Source organism: Fonticula alba, assembly GCF_000388065.1.
Source record: "Fonticula alba strain ATCC 38817 unplaced genomic scaffold supercont2.13, whole genome shotgun sequence".
Lineage (NCBI taxonomy): Eukaryota > Rotosphaerida > Fonticulaceae > Fonticula > Fonticula alba.
Window position 1 is genome coordinate 414,636 of NW_009242983.1, and position 4,163 is coordinate 418,798.

A 4,163-nucleotide genomic window follows, 5' to 3' on the forward strand; every position below is an offset into this window, starting at 1 on the left:
CCCCCCCCCCCCTCGACAGGGGGTCTTTGTTGTGTGATTCGCCGCTGTGGGCAACGCGCGCGCGCACCAGGGACACGCACGCTGGTGTGCGCGTAAGCCAGAGGGGGAGGTCCGGCCCAGGCGTGGAACTCTCGGGATCTGCCAACGGATCGGGTGCTGGGAGCGGGGGACTCCCCGTCCGCCTGGGCTGCCCCAAGGGGGGAGAGGGGGGTGGGCGCCGCCGCCGGGGCACGTCCTGTTGGTTGTGGTGGGTGGGCTTCGGGCCGGCGTCCTGGAGGCGGGCGCGGGTGTGGCCGGCGGTTTTTAGGTGGGATGCCCGGCTGGCTGCTGCCCCCTCCCCCCCCCGCGCCCAGCAGTATGCGCAATGCGCGTGCCTTCTCGGGCCCTGTCTCCCGGGTGCGCGGGGAATCAAAAAGAAATGTGACCACGATGCGGCTCGAACACACAACCTCCTGATCCGTAGTCAGGTGCTCTATCCAATTGAGCTACGCGGCCTTGAGACGAGGGGTGTGAATGTGGCATTTGTGCGACCGCTGATTTGGGCCGCGCGCCAAAATCGAGGTGCTTCAATATGCGTCCCGGGGCCGGACCCGTCAGTACGGTGGATATCGTATAGTGGTTAGTATAAGTGGTTGTGGCCCACTCGGCCCCAGTTCGATTCTGGGTATCCACACATTTATTTTTTACACCCGCCGGGGGCAGGGCAGGCCCCAGGCAAGATGGTGTAAAAAATGTACACCCGCCGGGGGGGGGGGGGAGGGGCATCGAGCAGCCTGCAGCGCAGTGTTGTGTGGACACTCTGGGGGGAGGGGGGGGACCCTGCGCCGACGGGCTGACATGGACACGGGCGGGGCGTCTGCCGGCCAGGTGTCGGCGGGGGCTGGGTCTACCGCGTGGCAGGCGGCCGCCCGTGTCCAGTTCAGCCTGTCAACGCCCAGGCGGTGAGCGTGTGTGTGCGGGGGCCGCGGCTGGCCTTCCGCGCCCCCCCCCGCGCCCCGATCGAGGGAGCGGGCATTAGAGGGATGCACGCCGGGGAAGGCGTGTGCGGGCGCCAAAAAGGAAGGGGAAATCCGGGAATCGAACCCGGGACCTCTCGCACCCTAAGCGAGAATCATACCACTAGACTAATTTCCCACTCTGGAGATTCCCCACGCGCAGAGGATACTTATTGGCGACTGGTGAGCCCTCGCGCCCCGACGAAAAAGAGAAGATTGCCTCGAACCAGGATTGAACTGGTGACCTTGTGATCTTCAGTCACACGCTCTCCCAACTGAGCTATCGAGGCTTGGGGGTTGCCCTCATATCGGGGCATAAATGCGGGACTGTGTCGAGGCGGATGCGCCCGTCCCCTGCCGTCGAGACCTGGAGCGGGGAGCTCCGCGCGAACGACGTGCAGCGATGTGTCCGGCGTTCGACCTTGGGGAGCAGCGAGAATGTCCCGGGGCACCACAAAGGCGGGAATGCCTCGACCCGGCGTTGCAGGACGGGAAATCATGCCGAGGACCATTTCTTGTCATGGCGCACCACGGCCAAGAAGGGCCTCCATGTCCGCCAGGAGGGGGGGGGGCGAGGATCGTGACTGAACAGCGCTTGGCAATAAAAGAAAGCGCGGAGGAAGCAATCGGGCGGCAGAGTGGCGCCGCCGTGTGGATGGACGCGAGTCCGAGAAGCAGCTCGATCCCCCCCCTGGCCGGGGAATGTGCCACAGCAAAAAGGCCCACGCATTGGCACTTGGGCAACCGACCGAGGCCCACGGTCGGAGTGAAATGCCCCCGCTCGTGACACAACACGTGATCCCCATTACTGCCAACGCTTGTATGAATGCCGCAGCCTAGGTATATAAGGCTGCGGCCCCTGCTCTGTCCACCGATGCGCCTGCATCGCTGCCTATTGTATATTCCCTTTGCACCCAGATATACACATTACCGTTCATCCACGCGTTGCCCGATTCCACCCAGGGATCACACCGCTGCGTTTCACGGAGGCGGGATGTCACGAGGGCTCGTGATCGGGCGAGTGCGCCTGATCAATGTTCTGGTACGGCCCCCGAGGCCCGCCTGAAGGGAATCCGTTCTGGGCGATTCTCAGTGTGGCCGTGCCCGTGCGACACCCCGGCATGCCAGTCGGGTTAACGCCAAGTTAACTGGCAGCGGCCGTGTTTGCAACAGCCGTAGCAATAGCCCGCCGGCGTGGATCCGCGCGGGGCCGCCCGCGTGTACCAATCTCCCAGAGGCACTTCGGCTGTGACGGCCTTTGGGCGGTGTTGGGCACGGCAGGACCGGCCCCGGACTCCGGGGGCGGCCGTCGTCGGTGTCCCCTGCCGGAGTGGCCCGGGCCGCCTCATGATATCGGCAGATGTCGGTGCCGGCTCCTGTCCGATCGGGCATCGGCCGAAGCACTACCATCGGCGGGTGCCAGGCCGGAACCAGGGCCCAGATGTGGCGGTGGCGCCGGCCGTCACTCGTGCCGGGGAAGGTTTCTTGGCCGGGCCTCTTGGCAGGGGAGGCGTTGTGTGGCAAGAGGGGCGCCCGGACCCGGCAATGTCGAGGTCCCAAGCCGGGAACATGGCGCTGGCGCGGCTGGCCCCTCCGGGCGAGCTCGGTGGCGGACGCCTGCCTGGGGTGGGGGCATGGCGTGCCTGGTGCATGCGATCTGGGAGGCATGGCATCGGCTGTGCGAGCGCGCGATCCGGGTCGCCACTGGCGCCACGCGGCGAAATGTACCACTGCGCCAGCGTGTGTATGTGTGTGTGCGTGTGTGTCTGTTCTTTGCGCGAAGGAAAAAGAGGCCCCCGCGCGCCGTCCCCCCGGGAGGCAAAAGGGTATTCCCATACCGGGACTCGAACCCGGGTCTCGTGGGTGAGAGCCACGTATCCTAACCACCTAGACTATATGGGAGATGTGTGTACGTGTGTGCGGCACGTATTTGTGGCACGCGAATTGCGCCCGGCCCTGACTGGCCTCGGAGCAGCTCCCCTCGCGGCGCGTCGCGCGCTGAGTGGAGGACGGCCCGGAAGAAGTGTGTGTCTTGCCTGAGGGCATTGGTGTCGCTGCTGGCCAGTCGGCAGCGTGGTCGGTGGCCTATCCGCCGGAGCCGGTGCTTGGCGGGGGGGGGGTCTTTATACGGGGGACGGGGCCTTTGTCGGGGCCCGGCCGGATGTGGGAGCGGTGCCGCTCGGCCGATACGGCGCGGCCGCTGTGCTCAATACGGCTGCACATGTGTGTGTGTGTGTGTGTGTGGGTGTGTACACTGGCATGCTGGCGAGTGCGCGTGCCGGGGCAGATCGCGCCCCCCCGGAGGGGGCTGCATCGCCCCCGGTCCAAAGGGGCGGCACGGTCTCGCCTGATGGCGGAGGCCGGCGCAGCTGCGGGCTGGGAACATACAGACCCAGGCATGCCGGCTGGAGCGAGGCCGAGCGGGCATGCTGCCACAGCGGCGCTCGCGCGGCCGGCAGCCGGCCGAGGGCTTCTCCCCGGCTGGACACACTGCGGCATGGGCTGGCGAGTCGCCGGGCGCGTGGGCGCGGCAAAGGCATGTGGCGGGGGCGCCACCCGAAGGGGTTCCCCACCGCCCCCGTACATCGGCCGACTGGGGACGTGTGTGCGTGGGCGCGGTTCAGCCGAGTGTGGGTTTTTTTTTTTTGCGCGCAGCGGGGCCGCGGCGTGCCTTTGGGGCACATTTGCCACGGCAAGGGCCCTTCCACACGGCGGCCCGGGCATGCAGGCGCCCTTTCGCCGGGCCCCGTGTCCCCGTCGTGGTGAGGGCCATTCCCCTCGGGCCCTCCGGGGCGAATGGCGCGCGCCGGTCCCTTTGCCTTTTGTCGGGGGGCGCGTCCGCTGCCGGGGCCCGGCGCCGGCCGTCGGCAGCATGCGCGCAGGTGTTGAGGGCTTGGGAACGGCCTGGGCAGCAGGTGACCGCGTCGATGGTTTAGTGGTAGAATTGCCGCCTGCCACGCGGTAGACCCGGGTTCGATTCCCGGTCGACGCACGCCGCCGCTCGTTTAGCTCAGTGGTAGAGCGCCAGTCTAGTAAACTGGAGGTCGGGTGTTCGATCCACCCAATGAGCACCATTGTTTTTTTGCTTGTCGCGCGCGAAGGTCCACTGCGGACGCCAAAAGAGGCGTGGCCACACGATTGCGAGGTGCCCTCCCCCCCCCCCCCCCC

The 4,163-nt window shown here is 67.0% G+C and overlaps 7 non-coding genes across 7 annotated transcripts; 3 read left to right on the top strand and 4 right to left on the bottom strand.

Moving 5' to 3' along the window:
* Positions 1-421: 421 nt before the first annotated feature.
* H696_05756 lies at positions 422-495 on the bottom strand. The gene has a single exon. It is a non-coding gene; the product is annotated as a tRNA-Arg (tRNA).
* Positions 496-601: 106 nt separating this feature from the next.
* H696_05757 lies at positions 602-673 on the top strand. Its single transcript has one exon. It is a non-coding gene; the product is annotated as a tRNA-His (tRNA).
* A 389-nt stretch (positions 674-1,062) lies between these two features.
* Positions 1,063-1,134, bottom strand: H696_05758. Its single transcript has one exon. It is a non-coding gene; the product is annotated as a tRNA-Pro (tRNA).
* A 78-nt stretch (positions 1,135-1,212) lies between these two features.
* Positions 1,213-1,285, bottom strand: H696_05759. Its single transcript has one exon. It is a non-coding gene; the product is annotated as a tRNA-Phe (tRNA).
* A 1,539-nt stretch (positions 1,286-2,824) lies between these two features.
* Positions 2,825-2,897, bottom strand: H696_05760. Its single transcript has one exon. It is a non-coding gene; the product is annotated as a tRNA-Glu (tRNA).
* A 1,019-nt stretch (positions 2,898-3,916) lies between these two features.
* H696_05761 lies at positions 3,917-3,987 on the top strand. The gene has a single exon. It is a non-coding gene; the product is annotated as a tRNA-Gly (tRNA).
* Positions 3,988-3,994: 7 nt separating this feature from the next.
* H696_05762 lies at positions 3,995-4,066 on the top strand. Its single transcript has one exon. It is a non-coding gene; the product is annotated as a tRNA-Thr (tRNA).
* Positions 4,067-4,163: the final 97 nt, after the last annotated feature.